The sequence below is a fragment of the Salmo trutta genome, chromosome 9 (genome assembly GCF_901001165.1).
Source record: "Salmo trutta chromosome 9, fSalTru1.1, whole genome shotgun sequence".
Classification (NCBI taxonomy): Eukaryota; Metazoa; Chordata; class Actinopteri; order Salmoniformes; family Salmonidae; genus Salmo; species Salmo trutta.
In genome coordinates this window covers 14,199,612-14,217,536 of record NC_042965.1, presented here as the reverse complement: position 1 = coordinate 14,217,536, position 17,925 = coordinate 14,199,612, and the positions used below count along the sequence as shown (strand labels likewise).

General features: G+C 43.5%; 1 pseudogene; it reads right to left on the bottom strand.

Moving 5' to 3' along the window:
• Positions 1–5,232: 5,232 nt before the first annotated feature.
• LOC115199967 (intraflagellar transport protein 81 homolog) lies at positions 5,233–17,695 on the bottom strand (annotated as a pseudogene).
• Positions 17,696–17,925: the final 230 nt, after the last annotated feature.

The window sequence follows — 17,925 nt, the reverse complement described above, 5'->3', positions numbered from 1 at the left end:
AAAACTGCACATTTTAGAGTGGCCTTTTATTGTCCCGCGCACAAGGTGAACCTGTGTAATGATCATGCTGTTTAATCAGCTTCTTGATATGCCACACCTGTCAGGTGGATGGATTATCTTGGCAAAGGAGAAATTCTCACTTACATGGGATGTAAACACATTTATACACAAAATTGGAGAGAAATACGACAAATATTTCAGCTCATGAAACATGGGACCAACAATTTACATGTTGCATTTATATTTTTGTTCAGTGTAAAGGTGGTCGCTTCGTCTTCCGTCCTTTTCCGTAAATAAGCGTTATAACATGAAGATACGGCTGTGTGGGAACACTAACCATAACCCTATCAAGGTGTGTATCAATTTAACCTTTTGTTTTTTGAAAATGATTTCTCTCTGATATGAAAAACAAGGTCCTTATGCTTCCAAAACAGTACCGCAAGCATTGCATGTTAATGTTGGGACCGACCGTTGGGGATCTTAACAAAACTTCCCACTACAGAAGACTCCATTCCAAGCACACAAGTTTAGTGCCGCGTTCAAGTGCTAGTCGGAACTCTGAAATTACCGACTTGCTAACTGGTTAAACGTGGTTCGTGTATGACTACAACCAGTTAGCAAGTGATACATTTCAGAGTTCCGTCTAGCACTTGAACGAGGCACTAAACTCATGTGTGGGTCTTCCCTGTGGCTCAGTTGGTAGAGCATGGTGTTTGCAACACCAGCATAGTGTGTGCAACGCCAGGGTTGTGGGTTCGATTCCCACGGGGGCCAGTACAAAAAAAATAAAAAAATGCATGAAATGTATGTATTCACTACTGTAAGTCACTCTGGATAAGAGCGTCTGCTAAATGACTAAAATGTAAAATGTGTGCTTGGAATGGAATCCCTTATTATACTAGTGGAATGCCACATCAAGCAGTGATGCAGCCAGTCAAGATGCTCTCAATGGTACAGGTGTAGAACTTTGAGGATTTGAGGGCTGATGCCAAACCTATTCAACCTGCTGAGGGGGAAGAGGCGCTGTCGTGCCTTTTTCACAACTGTGCGCGTGTGTGGACCATTAAGTTCTTAGTGATTTGGAAACTGAGGAACTTGAAGCTCTCGACCTGGTCCACTTTAGCCCTGTGTATGTGGATGGGGCGTGCTCGTCCCCCCGTTTCCTGTAGTCCTCGATCAGCCTTGGTCTTACTGACATTGAGGGAGAGGTTGTTGTTACGGACCCACACTGCCAGGTCACTGACCTCCTTCCTGTATCTCATCACTGTCTGTATTCAGGCCTACAACCGTCGTGTTATCAGCAAACTTGATGAGGATGTTGGAGTTGTGCATGGCCATGCAGTCGTGGGTAAACAGGGAGTACAGGAGGGAACTAAGCACACACCCTTGTGGGGCCCCCGTGTTGAGGGTCAGCGTGGCGGAGGTGATGCTGCCTACCATCACCACCTGGGGTCGGCCAGTCAGGAAGTCCAGGATCCAGTTGCAGAGGGAGGTGTTCAGTCCCAGGGTCCTAAGCTTGGTGACGAGCTTGGAGGGGACAATGGTGTTGAACGCTGAGCTGTAATCAATGAACAGCATTCTAACATAGATATTCCTCTTATCTAGGTGGGTGAGAGCAGTGTGGAGTGGAGTTGAGATTGCGTCATGTATGGATCTGTTGGGGCGGTATGCAAATTGGAGTGGGTCTAGGGTGTCTGGGATGATGGAGTTGATGTGTGCCATAACCAGCCTCTCAAAGCACTTCAGGATTACAGATGTGAGTGCTACAGGGCGGTAGTCATTGTGGCATGAACATGAATGATGGTGGTTCTCTCAAAACGTGGGGATTACAGACTGGGACAAGGAGATGTTGAACATTACAGTGAATATACCTGCAAACTGTTTTGCAAATGTTCTGAGAACACACCCTCAAATAGCTACAAGTTATATAAAAAAGAAAAGACAACTTGGCCTTTTGCCCAAAACTTTCTCAATGTTATGAATTTTAGTGATGTTGTCAATTCTTGTTCCTGAATGTATTTACTAATTTGGTCTTCAAAATATGGACTCAAGGTAGGCAATTTCGAAACTTAGGTGTTTCCTTCGAACCGGAATACGCGGCATCACACTCCCTCATCTGATTGGTTGAGTAAGCGGGCCTTCTGACTTTGTGGCTGTGGTAACTAGTGACGACCTCAACACGGCCCCTTTCTTGCATATTCCGCCTGTGGGCTACTCTCGTTGGACAGAAGGAGTCCGGAAATGTTTACTCGAAAGTAAGGACAGTTAGGCAAAATTCTATTTACCAAGAGTTTGCCATTAGTTTGCAGCCAGTGACAGACATTGTCAAACAACAATCCTCCGACTTTGTAGTAGTCAGATATAGAAAATCAGGTTGATACATTTTCCTTTCCCAGGATCAGTAAGGCCCTAGTTCAGGGTTCTCCAACTCAGGTTCTAGGGCTACTAGGTGTAGGCCTACATGCATTTATTCCAGCACATCATTAACACACCTTGTTAAAATAAAACATATTGTTTTTAGTCCATGATTAGCTGAATCAGAGGGGTGTAACGAAAGCCTGCTCGCTCTCCAGGCTCCAGTATTTGCTCTGAATTATTAAATGAGCAAACTGAAAAGCCATTAACTAATTTACAGTAACCCAAGATCAATGTACTTTGACATGGGATAATGAAGACATAGGCCTAGATGTGGCACATTCAATTCACTTGTTTGGTTCTTCTTAGTTCACCAAAATGGAAAAATATTGGTTTCCTTATCTTGAAAGTCTATGTACCAGCATAGATTGTGATCCACACTCTAGGTTTGCATACCTAGCCACACCCAGTATTTACATACATTAGTATTACCAATAGGGTTGGGTAGGTTACTTAATAAATGTAATCCATTACAGTTAGTTAGTTACCTGTCCAAAATTGTAATCGGTAATGTAACTTTTGGATTACCCAAACTCAGTAATGTAATCTGATTACATTCAGTTACTTTTAGATTACTTTCCCCTTAAGAGACATTAGAAGAAGATTAAAATGTATGTTACCAATTGAACGACATCTATTGCAGGATAAATCAATGTTAAGGTTTACATAGCTGGCCATATATGGATGTTACATTTTACTTCATGGATTGGTTATGTAGGCTTCTTCTAACCCATCGCTCTCTACTACATATAATAATATGATTCAATTATATCTTTACAGTAAAAACCAAAGTCTTTCAGAATTCCAGTCATTCCAATAAATGTTATACCCCTTGATATTCAAGAATAGGATTTATGGAAATATGGAAGTATAGATTAGCCAAATTGTTTTACCTCAGCATAACCCCAAAACTAAGGATTTACCCTGCTGTTTATGATTTTGTTGTCATGCAGGACTGATTGGACTCATTGATTCAAGATGAAAAAATAAATGCTGCGCTCATGGAATGGCATGCTTTGAGCGCTACTGAAAAGTGATATTTACATGTGAATAATGAATCTCATATGCTGCATTTTCTATAGGCCTATTGTTTAACTTTTTGTTGGTGACACTGATATCTTGATAATATGCAACTGTTTAAAGGGCAAAGCAACAGATGAAACAATAACAAAATGGACGCCCCGCCTGTTTTGGTAAAAAGCTGAGGGATGGGCCTGGATAAATGTAACCACTCTCAGATTAATAGATAGAGCTATGGATGCAAGGACTGACCATCCATGATATAACAATGATTGTTTTATTCATGTTATGAGGCTATACAGTGTTTGTTTACATTTACAATGTTTTCAAACATTGGAGAAAAACAAGCTTATATTTTGGGTTCTAATGGAGTCTGACAGTTGAATTAAGCTCATGAGGCATTATAAGTTATATTCTTCAAGAATGTATTTAAGTCCAAAAATGGATGTAGCAACTACAGATTGCTGCTTTAAGTCTATCAAAAGTGTGCGAGTTTGAACATGTGTCCATTAGGCCTATGGATAAAACATTTTTATCAGCATGAATTACATTGAGCAATAAAAGCCCCACTTTTATTCCATAGGCTGGGATCCGCATTTTTCACTGGCTGTTCACTGGTTTCAAAAACAATGATTGATAGGCAGCTTAATCTTCTTGAATTCAACCATTGGGTTTAAATACACATTTAGATTTGTGAACAGCCATCCACGACAATCACAATCCGTAAAACGCAAATAGCTAAACGAGAGAGCAGCAGTGTGATTCACATCAATGCGCTATGTAGATAACAATAAGTGATATCCGTATCACCGTAGACTACAACACTGCTGTCATCCTTACCTCCAAGCGTTTATTAAAGTTGGATAATCTTTGGATGCCGACAGCAGTCCTACCATTAGCAGACATAGCTTGGACTATAGCCTACAAAAGCTTATTCCTGCTCTTTTCCAGCGATCCATCAAACCCATTTGGTGTGTCATCATAGTGGTCTCTGACATCTGGTCAGACTCGCTCAGGTGGAACAAACTTAAACTTGCTCCTTTTTTCAATGCTGATTTGAATGTCTGAGAAAACAGAAGTGTCAAAGATTTTTCACAAACCTCATTTCTGAATAAAAGTAATCCATGAAGTAGTCTAGATTTTCAAAAGTATCTGTAATCTGACTACAATATTGTTGCTGGTAACGCAATGGATTAGTTATTGTATTTTGTAATCCCTTACATGTAATCCGTTACTCTCCAACCCTGATAACCAACAACAATGAAAGTGACTGGACCCCAGGCAGCATGCTCATATATTTGCATGTACCTCACCTGAAATCAGAATGTGACGTAAACAAAGGCAGATTCTCTTTGTCAAACCAAGAGATGCAAAGCAATCACAGGCAAACTGCTATCATGGTGTGAAGGATGTCAGCGAAGGCCACTAGATGACACCCCACTGTATTTATTAGGGGGCATTATTGTCAGCTCTTTAAAACAGGACTGGCATTTATCATCTGTTGACACTTCTTAATGAGGCCTCCAGTGGCACATCGCCAATCCTGTTGTTCAGTTATAATTCTATGCCAATCAGTTCCCAGTCAAGTAGCCTTCTAGAATTCACTCTTGATCCATCTGGCACTAACTGTGGCTGTGAGCAGAATATTGAGTTATGCTTCACTACAGCCAAAGCTAAGGCATGGGCACGGCGAGTGACATGTCCCCTTATTCACGTCGGCATTTATAGACAGAGGTATTCAGAATGAGTGATTTGTGAATAGGAGAGGTATATTCTAAGGACGACAGTAAACCTGTCAGTTTGATTTATCATTCACTGTTATCCATCACCTTTAGATGGCTGTGACTAGTCAGACAGAATTATGACCAAATATTATCTTCAAGTATTGTTTTAAGCATATTTGTATTAACAAAGTCAAATGAGAAGTACAAGAGGATATTATGTAGCTAATATGATATATGTCAAAAATGTAGTTGTTACATTTTAAGTGTTAAAATGGGTATAGACTTGGCCATGGTACAATATGCAAGATGATAATGCTGGACCAGTTCACCCTGCACTGTCCTGTTATATCAACAGAGGTCCAATTGATTTCCAAAAAAGGCAAGCTCCTCAGCCCAAGGTCATGGCAGTTGTTTCCCAAAATAGCGGAGTGCAGCTGCGTCCCAAGTGCAACACTTTGTACGCGGTTATCTTTAGACATATAGATTGGAGCTGTATTCTTAAAGATGTGTCAAAAAATATGGAGGCTGAGGATTTGTTTGAAGTCAGAGAGCCAGAGATTTAAACCTCTTATCTGTCAGACACCTTTTGGATCATGTGTTCTTTCAGTTCTGGATTCATCAGGCACCTCTCACAATATCATCACCGGGAAGGTGCTCCTCACAGGAGAAAAATCAGTTTAATGGAACTAAATCCTACTTTGGGATTATTCAGAGAACATAACTAGCTAACTAAACCAGGATTAACACAGATTGGTTAAATTGAATCCTTTTAACTTTAGGCAATGAAAGCAGAGATGTTTTGCTTACATTAAGAGATGAAAAGTAATCATCTCACCTAAAATAGATAAAAACCGAGACAGACTGATGAACTATAACTGGAGAATGAAGTACAGTAGTGAGATGAGTGAGAAGTCCTGGTCATTGTGGTAGAGCTTAGTGTACCAGAGTTAGCCCTGCGTTGACAGTCTCCTCGTTCTCACAGCACCAGCCTATCCTCACCGCCCTCCTGGATGACCTGACCAATGGAGGCCTGGCTCTGGGCCCTCAGGAAGCACCCAAGCTTGCACACCATCAGCTGCTCCAGGTCGAGCCACATCTTCACCTGCTTCATGTTGGGCCTGTGGCTCTCCCTCACCGCCTTCTGCTGCTCACGCAACTTCTGTTGTTGTTCAAAGGGAAAGAGGAATCATTATTACATCAGCACAACAGACTCATTTTGACATCAAAGACAGTGTATGATACCAGCATAGTTAAACAGACATTTTCAGTTTCTTTTCAAGTGTCAGCATATGGTTTTGTATCAAACACTGAATGGAAGGGTGGTCATGAGATCTTTGTATTCATTGACTGGAAGCTTGACCAGCCAAATATTAACAAGTGCATTAGCATCAAGCCTATTCATAACCATAGATGGGAAACCCTAATAAAGAAGTAGCTTGTCATGAATGTGCCAGGGGCGGGGGGGAATAGATGACTGTTAATGCACTGAGGACTAGTGTAGAGAGAAATCAGCATGAAACACTACAGCTGCTCCACAGGTGATGAGAGGACAGGCATTACAGTAATGTATCACTGCTGCGTGTTGTGCTGCTATAGGTGCAGCTTGTATGTCTACATTACAGCTCGTCTACTGGGCCAAATGGTTTAGCAGGAATGCAGCGGAGCATCCTTTGCCATGCACTTTCTCCTCTCTGGCCCCATTCTGATCAGGGTAAGGAAGAACCTAAAGTATGGCTCCTGTGTTTGCAGGGGATCCATGTCAGATGCCATTGGCACTGTGCCTGCACCCTGACAAAGCACACACAGCACCTCTCTGCTCACCTTGCCCAGGGACTCCTGCTCTGCAACGTTCTTCATGTACTGCTCCCTGTGAAACAGCCGGAGGGTCAGAGGTCACATGAGCCTATTAACTTTCACAAGATCATTGCTGCCATTATTGTGAGTTTCACAAGGGAAAGACTGCCTGTTAGTTGAATAACACAACATACAGTAACAAACATCCATAACAGATTTTATTAAACCAGTATTTTATTTACATATTTTTCTAAAAAAAGAAGCAATAGTTCTGGACACACTTTGAAATGCATAGCTGTAGTATATAAAGGACCTATGAGGGTGAACCTACTAACGGACTGCTGTAAGTGCATCCTTTGAGAGAGGTGTATGGGGAGTTGTGTGGCAACAGTAGCAGATGCACACGTGTTGTAATAGGAGCCTATGGAGGGGACTGCGGTAATAGAAGTCCTAAGCAGCTGGCAGACTCTCCTGATGGTTTTCCTCCTCTCTTGCGGATCAGGGGCCTTCATCTCATCTGCTGCTTGCTGCATTTGCAACTCAATGATCTGTGAAGAACAGAGAGAGATGGGGAGGAGAACAGGAGCTCTGGTTGGCTGTCGCAGCACAGAACAGGTGTTGTTTGCTACCTGAGCCCCTTACCTCTTTCATGCAGTTGATGTAGGGGTATAAGTTTTCCTCCCGAGCCGTCGCCTCCCTCAGAGCTCTCTCCTCCTGCAAGAAGAAACTCAACTGTTCCTCTTGGAGAGAACATTGCAATTGTGTGGTGTCCGTGAACAAATTACATATAGAAAATGTCATATGTGGTGTTAGGTCAGGTGTCTACACATCGCATTTCATATTGTACCTGGTCCAGTTTGGATCGGTTACTCTCCAGACCTGCAGCACAGCTGTCATACTTGGTCTTCTTTTCCTCATACTCTTGAGTTAGCTCCTGTGAAGAATGAAATCCCCATTCACAGATACATGAACAGAGAAATACACATACATGCGCATATTCTACAGCATTTAAGTACAATGACAATACATTTCACTGTTATAGTATGTTATGTACAGTGCATTGGAAAAGTATTCAAGCCCCTTGACTTTTTCCACTCCATTTTGTTACGTTAAAGCCTTATTCTAAAATGGATTTCCCCGCATCAAATCTACACACAATACCCCATAATGGCAATGCAAAAACGGGTTGTAAGACATTTTTGCAAATGTATAAAAAAAAACTGAAATACCTCATCTAAACGGTGCCCCTACACATTGACTCTGTACATCTACCCCCTGTATATAGCCTTGCTATTGTTATTTCACTGCTGCTCTTTAATTATTTGTTACTTTTATTTTTTACTTAACACTTATTTTTCTTAAAACTGCATTGTTGGTCAAGTGTTTGTATGTAAGCATTTCACTGTAAGATCTACACCTGTTGTATTCGGCGCACGTGACAAATAACATTTGATTTGAATATCACATTTACATAAGTATTCAGACACTTTACTCAGTACTTTGTTGAAGTACCTTTGGCAGCGATTACAGCCTCGAGTCTTCTTGGGTATGACGCTACAAGCTTGGCACACCTGTATTTGGGGAGTTTCTCCCATTCTTCTCTGTAAATCCTCGCAAGCTCTGTCAGGTTGGATGGGGAGCGTCGCTACACAGCTATTTTCAGGTCTCTCCAGAGATGTTTGATCAGGTTCAAGTCCAGGCTCTGGCTGGGCCACTCAAGGACATTCAGAGACTTGTCCCGAAGCCACTCCTGTGTTGTCTTGGCTGTGTGCTTAGGGTCGTTTCCTGTTTGAAGGTGAACCTTCGCCCCCGTCTGAGGTCCTGAGCGCTCTGGAGCAGGTTTTCATCAAGGATCTCTGTACTTTGCTCAGCTAATCTTTCCCTCGATCCTGACTAGTCTACCAGTCCCTGCCGCTAAAATACATCCCCTTAGCATGATGCTGCTACCACCATAGGGATGGTGCCAGGTTTCTTCCAGACGTGACACTTGGCATTCAGGCCAAAGAGATCAATCTTGGTTTTATCAGACCAGAGAATCTTGTTTCTCATGGTCTGAGAGTCTTTAGGTACCTTTTGGCAAACTCCAAGCGGGCTGTCATGTGCCTTTTACTAAAAAGTGGCTTCCATCTGGCCACTCTACCATAAAGGCCTGATTAGTGGAGTGCTGCAGAGATAGAACCTTCCAGAAGGACAACTCCCATCTCCACAGAGGAACTCTGGAGCTCTGTCAGAGTGACCATCGGGTTCTTGGTCACCTCCCTGACCAAGGCCCTTCTCCCCTGATTTCTCAGTTTGGCCGGGCAGACAGCTCTAGGAAGAGTCTTGGTGGTTCCAAACTTCTTCTAAAGAATGATGGAGGCCACTGTGTTCTTGGGGATCGTCAATGCTGCAGAAATGTTTTGGTACCATTCTCCAGATCTGTCTCTTGACACAGTCCTGTCTCGGAGCTCTACGGACAATTTCTTCGACCTCATGGCTTGGTTTTTGCTCTGACATGCACTGTCAACTGTGGAACCTTATATAGACAGGTTTGTGCCTTTCAAAATCATGTCCAATCAATTTAATTTATCACAGGTGGACTCCAAATCAAGTTGTAGAAACATCTCAAGGATGATCAATGGAAACAGGATGCACCTGAGCTACATTTCGAGTTTCATAGCGAAGGGTCTGAATAGGTATTCTGTTTAAAAAAAAAAGTAACATTTGCAAACATTTCTAAAAACCTGTTTTCACTTTGTTATTATGGGGTATTGTCTGTAGATTGATGAGGGAAACAAATTATTTTATCCATTTTAGAATAAGGCTGTAACGTAAAAAAAAAAGTGGAAAAAGTCAAGGGGTCTGAATACCCCCCTACTAGTACAAATGTACTATATGCAAAAGTTAGTTTCCCCAACCCCTTTCATATCACTATCAGATCAAAGCCCATGTATTTGCACCGTTTTACTGAATCTTAGCTCAAGCTTGTCTATTAAAATATTTCTCACGCATCTTTTCATCATTAGTTATTGTTAGCCCGTATGATTTTATACCAACTTAGCAAACACATATTGGAAAATATGATCCCCTGCTTTAGCCAAGGGATGTGAGGGGCTTTCCCTATCATACACTTTACATATAGACTACATGTAAACTATCGTTAATGGACTCCACAAAGATCCTGCAAACCTTATTCTTATTTCTCGTATGTTTTTGTTCTACCTTAAGATATTTTTAGGGCTACATTGATATTGATGACTGCATTGTTGGGTTTAGCGCTTGCAAGAAAGGCATTTCACCGTACCTGTGCATGTGACATTAAAACCTGAAAGTGAATAGCAGCTGGTTGAGGCATCAGGGTTTTTCCCTTCCTTTGATAAGCCTATTGACCTCCTGTCATGCTTTGCTAAGCTTCTAGTTTCGCATAATAATCTGGGCTTGTACATTTGGCTAATTCTATAGACACAGCTCTGTGTAATGACGCAATTTGAAGATGAAATTACAGACAAAGTTTCACAGCGTGTGGCGTTCACCTGACGCTGCTGTCTCAAAGGCCTCGGTTCCTTCATGGTCGGTGCAAGGGCAGACTTCTTCTCCACTATCATCGAGTTCAGTTCCTTCACCTGAAACAAAGTAACACATATTTCAACCCATATGCCAACATCCTGGTTTGGTGGGAAAAATTATCCACAGAAATGTCAGATTAAGATGACTAACTATGCCCATAATAACATCTAATAATCATATGTCACCTGTGTTGTACACAAGCAGGGGCCGTATAGGGTGTGCATGGAGAGGCAGAGCTGTCTAAGGCCAATCAGGGGATTGGAAGATTGTGAGGTGAGTGAAAGTCTATTTTATAGCGACAGGTGTTGCAGGTCTAAGCCCTTTGAAGGGTTGAGCAAACAGGCAGGGCTCAGCTCAACACCTGGGAGTACAGGCCACCGTTCTCCAGTGTGTGTGTGTGTGTGTGTGTGTGTGTGTATAGCAGTGTGTGTGGTTATGTGGTCTATTGTATATGAGGAATCTGGAAGATGGTGAGTTGAGTGAAAGTCTACTTTATAGCTACAGCCAGGAATGCTTGAATCCATCATTGGGAGCGGCAGGCTACTATCTTCTAAGTGTGAAAGCTGCCAGCTTTAACCAGAAACCCTGACTAATGTTTAAAGAATTTCAAAAACATATTGGACTGGGGTCTAATCATTTGCAACTGGTTCTATTTGGACTTCGTTGCAATGGAATGACATATTGATAAAACAGGTTGATTTGGTGATCAAACCTGGCTTGAAACTCACCAACTACTCTTCTTTTCCACTGAATACAAGCACATATGACAGTTGAAGTATGCACGAGGGGTATTTCAAAGGTTTCAAAGACACTAAATCAATGCAAAGTAATCAATGACACAAACAAAACAGCACAGTCAGACAAGGAAGGTTCTTGTAAAACAAATTGTGCGTCTGGATGAGCATCTGAAGGCAATGAGCTTCCCCCTGTGACTGAGTATGGGGGTTGTCTGGAGTGGGTAAAGATCTGTCCCTGTGGTAAAGTGACATGCTACTCAGACAGTGGCTGCGATCCCCTGGTATAGTCACCATTTCAGACTCGTCGTCCAGCGAGCGTGCCTTCATCTCGTCCAGTTCACCCTTGACGGCCGACACCCTCTCCAGTTCCTCCTGAGTATCACTGTACCCAGAGATCCGCTTCTGTGCCTCCATGGATTGCTACACAGACAACAATAAGAGCATGAATGGGCATATGGGGTTCCAGTCATCAGTTAGTGGACAAAATATGAGATCCTTGTGCCTTGTAATATGGCAGCATAACATGAGATTGTGTCCAGTTTTATAATCCTAAACCAAATGTCAGTGTAGGGACCTGGCAAGAGTTCATTAGAAACACCTGGCACTTGAGCAATGTAGTCTATCTACACCCACAGGAGCTGCAAGGCAGTGGGATATTTTAATGAGAGTAATCAGTAAAAAGTAAAAAATTTGAGGTGCGTAAACCTCCATGTAATAACATACAATGGCTCAGCTAATTCATTGTTTATAATTAGTTTGCACCATATGGACAAATGTAAGTCTATAGCTGTGACTCAGTGACTAAGTGACTCCCTCCCTGTCTGGGAGGATACAGCACGAAGCCTAATCTGGAACTGACCTCTGCCACCGGTGTCGCAGCTCTAAACACTGTGAAGCGTTGTGTCCACGCAAACAGTCAGGGCTCAGTTCCACACCTGGGAGTACAGGCCACTTTGTTCTCCAAGAAGAGAAGGTTACATGCGGTTGAGGTAGCAGTGTGTGTGTGTGTGTGCAGTCTATTGTATATGATGAGTGAGAAATCTGTGACCGATGAAAATAAACACAATTTCCTTCCCACGTATCCCCCAGCCCTCTATTGCAAATCTGTTCAAACATTGATAAAGACTGAATGTGAATGACCTAATTAAACTACAATAATTCTAATATTTGGTTCTGATATGAATAGTTGACAGTGGCAGGCTGGGCTTCTAGCATGTTCTGGGTTATACTGTAGGCTATAACCAACATTGTTGCAGCGAATGGTTCATTTTATGTGGGAGGGGTAACAGTTGGGAACAGGAATGCAGGTAGCGAGAGGACAGGGGGCTCAGGCACCAACAGACAACCAGCCGTGGTGGGGGGGGGGTGCAGCCACTGATAAAAAAATACCAGCGTCATAGAGAGAAACAGATGCAGCCTTCGCAAATAGCAGCAGCCCAGCCCTCCCTGGGTCAGCCAGGCTTTTAGCAAGTCAGGAGGTGGGAGGGTATTGAGGTGTGAAGTCATTTCCAGGAAGGTTATGTCACTTTACTTTTAATGCAATTTACATGAACATGGGCAGGATGGAAAGGCCCGTGCAGCACTATAAGAGGGCTTATGCGGTATGGAGGAAAGCAGGTAGGGTGGATAGCTGCCCTGCTGTGAAAGGAGATTGGTGAGGTGCATTACCAGTTGCTGTTGGCTGACCTCACGCCTCTGTTTTAGGATCTCCTCTGTCCGCTGCAGGACCCGTGCTCAGCTCGGTAATCTCCTGCCTCTTCTTCTTGAATACCGTCCCCTTGCTGCGCAGTTCCCCGACAAAACGTTTGAACTGAGAAGAACCGAGGGAGACGGTCATGAAAAAAATATGCTAAGAGAAAGGGAATTACTAAAAGTAATGACAATAACCTAGCATTTTTTTGTGTCTGAAAATGAGACTGACATGTTCTCTTTCTTCCCAGACCACATCTTGAAGCAAGGTCATCCTCTCCAATTCCTACCAACAGACATGACCCCTGGCAAATACATCAAACATTGGGCAACAGGATGCGGCATTCAACCCACCCCCCCCCTTCTCTGTAGGGGTACGATGAGACTCCTGTGCATGTCAACATTTATAGCTGTTCATTCTGGAGAACCCCAGAAATCACAGAATGTTACGTCACTTCAGGCGTGCACTGCTTGCGCGCGAGAATGTATGGTTTGTTTTATTTCAGGACATCAAGGGCAGACAAGGTTGAGAGGGAATTAGCAGGCAGAATAATGCTGCATAGCATTCTCTCGTCACATACAACGGGTCCCCAGAACAACTGCTACTAAATTAGCCAGTACTTTGAAGGGCTTGAACTATTTATCATGACAGAGGATCGTTTTTGAAAATGCAGCACAATGGGATAGTAGATAATTAAACATGGTACGCACTGTGCATATTTATAAATAGCAGTAGCCTACAGTATATGTGAAATCTATTTCGGCAGGGTGAATAACCTTTCCAGATTGAGCAAACACATCTGTTATTTATGTTGGGGGAATTTGGGGTGTAAGTGAACAGAGAGCCAAGCAATGGACGATGGAGCACTAGACACATGGTGGACTAGTTAGTAGGGGGTTTAAAACCAAGCTAACTAAGGATGGGCCCACAGGGGCATAATATAGACGCCCCCCTGCAGCTGCTGGGTGACATGTGATTACACGCACGCTCAGAATGGAAAATAACTCTGATAAGGTGATCATTTCCACCATGACCCATGACTCCAGGAGAGACCGATAAGTCCTTTCCATTTACCACAGAAACACTTCTTGTTCTCACCTACTGTTTTACCACACTGAGAAGTGGGTTTAGAGTTCCCTTTCACATCAAAACACTCACTTATTATCCAGGGGAGCAGATGAAACCACCCACATTGAACAGGGCATTGGGGAGAGCAGGGAGGAAGCGGCTGCTATTTCAGACAGGCAGCTTATGTGCCTCGCCAGCCTGTCCAGCTCTCAGCACCATGATCTCACTGCGTGTGGAACTCCTGCTCATAAAACACTCAGACATGGACATATGGGTGCAGTACGTGCCTTTTATCCAACAGCGACCACCAACTACACTGCTCAAAAAAATAAAGGGAACACTAAAATAACACATCCTAGATCTGAATGAATGAAATAATCTTATTAAATACTTTTTTCTTTACATAGTTGAATGTGCTGACAACAAAATCCCTCAAAAATAATCAATGGAAATCCAATTTATCAACCCATGGAGGTCTGGATTTGGAGTCACACTCAAAATTAAAGTGGAAAACCACACTACAGGCTGATCCAACTTTGATGTAATGTCCTTAAAACAAGTCAAAATGAGGCTCAGTAGTGTGTGTGGCCTCCACGTGCCTGTATGACCTCCCTACAACGCCTGGGCATGCTCCTGATGAGGTGGAGGATGGTCTCCTGAGGGATCTCCTCCCAGACCTGGACTAAAGCATCCGCCAACTCCTGGACAGTCTGTGGTGCATTGCGGCATTGGTGGATGGAGCGAGACATGATGTCCCAGATGTGCTCAATTGGATTCAGGTCTGGGGAACGGGCGGGCCAGTCCATAGCATCAATGCCTTCCTCTTGCAGGAACTGCTGACACACTCCAGCCACATGAGGTCTAGCATTGTCTTGCATTAGGAGGAACCCAGGGCCAACCGCACCAGCATATGGTCTCACAAGGGGTCTGAGGATCTCATCTCGGTACCTAATGGCAGTCAGGCTACCTCTGGCGAGCACATGGAGGGCTGTGCGGCCCCCCAAAGAAATGCCACCCCACACCATGACTGACCAACCGCCAAACCGGTCATGCTGGAGGATGTTGCAGGCAGCAGAACGTTCTCCACGGCGTCTCCAGACTCTGTCACATGTGCTCAGTGTGAACCTGCTTTCATCTGTGAAGAGCACAGGGTGCCAGTGGCGAATTTGCCAATCTTGGTGTTCTCTGGCAAATGCCAAGCGTCCTGCACGGTGTTGGGCTGTAAGCACAACCCCCACCTGTGGACGTCGGGCCCTCATACCACCCTCATGGAGTCTGTTTCTGACCGTTTGAGCAGACACATGCAAATTTGTGGCCTGCTGGAGGTCATTTTGCAGGGCTCTGGCAGTGCTCCTCCTGCTCCTCCTTGCACAAAGGCGGAGGTAGCGGTCCTGCTGCTGGGTTGTTGCCCTCCTACGGCCTCCTCCACGTCTCCTGATGTACTGGCCTGTCTCCTGGTAGCGCCTCCATGATCTGGACACTATGCTGACAGACACAGCAAACCTTCTTGCCACAGCTCGCATTGATGTGCCATCCTGGATGAGCTGCACTACCTGAGCCACTTGTGTGGGTTGTAGACGCCGTCTCATGCTACCACTAGAGTGAAAGCACCGCCAGCATTCAAAAGTGACCAAAACATCAGCCAGGAAGCATAGGAACTGAGAAGTGGTCTGTGGTCACCACCTGCAGCACCACTCCTTTATTGGCGGTGTCTTGCTAATTGCCTATAATTTCCACCTGTTGTCTATTCCATTTGCACAACAGCATGTGAAATTTATTGTCAATCAGTGTTGCTTCCTAAGTGGACAGTTAGATTTCACAGAAGTGTGATTGACTTGGAGTTACATTGTGTTGTTTAAGTGTTCCCTTTATTTTTTTGAGCAGTGTATATAGACCTGCTTATGGCCAAAGGTTGCTCTGCAAACAGGAACAGGCATACTTTGAGATGTGAAGAGTGGTCGTTTTTCCTTATTATCCTTGATCTTATACAGCCAGGCATAGGGTGTGTTGACACAGGAGTGATGGCTCCTGGCACTGTGTTGCAGAGGCAAAAAAGCCACTCAAATGTGAGAGTCCACTCTCTGCCAGTGGTTCAGAGGGATCTAACCAAACATGGCGTCAAATCTCGTGTCAGTTTGTTTCGATTGGGGTAAAATATCAGCCATCGAGTTACATTTAGTTGAAGGATTCACACTGCAATGGTTTGTGTTTTGCGGAATTAATTTAGAAGAGATTTGAAAACAGTTAACATTTCAGACAGTTTGTTCAATACTGTCCTGGTTCTAGGTAGTCCGTGTTGTGGTCTATTTTTAACCTTGCATGGGAATGTGGGAGAATGAGGGGAAAGGGATAAGTAGCTTTAGCCAGTGAGCCCCTCTCTGTTTACATAAGAGCAGAAATAGCATCTCACGTTCAGTGCGGCGCACAACTCTACCGCGCTTCACTCTTATCAACAAAGTTTGACGTAAGCAAACAGTAGAATGTTTAATCAATCTACCCCTAAAGATGGAAAACATATCATCTCTGATGCATTTTGCTTTATCCTCTGAGAGAGTTTGGATAGTGATGTTCAGTTTTGAGTGGTGAGCAGATGTACAATGTAACGTGCGAATACAGAGCAGATGGTATCAGTGGAGGCTGGTGAGAGGACGGCTCATAATGGCTGAAACGGAGCGAATGGAATCAAACACATAGAAAGAAACCATGTTTGATACAATTCCACTCATTCCGCTCCAGCCATTACCACGAGCCCGTCCTCCCCAATTAAGGTGCCACCAACCTCCTGTGGATTGTATATAAGGGTAGCAGTCTTTTTGCTGGACAATGACGATACATCACTCCCCATCGAAAAAGGCTCCAACCCTGTTCCAATGGTGAGGAAGGGGATTACTATTGGTGTGGACGATGATGTTCAGACCAGAGTACTGAGCTGTGAGATGTGGTTAGTTACCTCGTCTCCCCGGATGACCTCGTCTCCCTCCAGGTCTCGTGCTTGACTGTTCTCACCTAAAAGAGACAGCAAAATATTAAAATATCAATATGATAACATGAATAAACCTTTTGATGATAAATAAAGCCGCCTCCCTTCATCAGACAACATCAATCATCCTAACAAGTTCAAAGAGCCAGCAAACGCTTAACAACACACAGACAGCCAGCGCTTACAGATTCATATAACTGACAAAGACCCGTGTGATTTAGTATCAATGACAGGGAATGGCATTCTGAAATGGACATAACCTTCATCCTATGTAATTGCTGGTGTTATGTCATATAAGAATGTGAAACAAGGAGAAACAAATCACCTGCTGCCTGAAGAGACAGTTTATCATCCATGGGGTCATTTCACATCATTCTTTTGTCAATCAGCGGATTTATTTCAATGTTGTTTTCTCGAATCTGGACAAAGTGGGGAACAGTCAGACTCAAACTTTCAATTTGTCAGAAACAACCTTTTTGGTTATTGTCAGTCATTCTTGAACCAAATTGACCAAACTGGCAAGGCTCTAAAGCTTAATTACACAGGTAGGTTGATAGCTCACCTTGTCCTCTAGTTCCCTAAGCTCAGCTTGGCCCATGTCTGGCTTGGACACCACATTCTGCAGGTTATGCACCATCCGCCTCTTACTCTCCAGCTCCTTGGGCAGTTTGTCAGACACCATGTAGGAGTTGAACTTGATCTCCTCTTCAAGCCTCTTCATTAAGCCGGAGACAGTAACAGAGACAGTAACAGAGACATTTGATCAGGCTACATCATTGTGAAAGTCTTTGAAACACAATGAGGCACACCTGCTCATCACAAGAATTAACATTAAACAAGATCAAGAGAGTGTATGCAAAACATCGTTTTAATTAATCAACTCAAGAGCATAACCTCAACATACAGTGCATTCGGAAAGCATTCAGACCCCTTGACTTTTTCCACATTGTT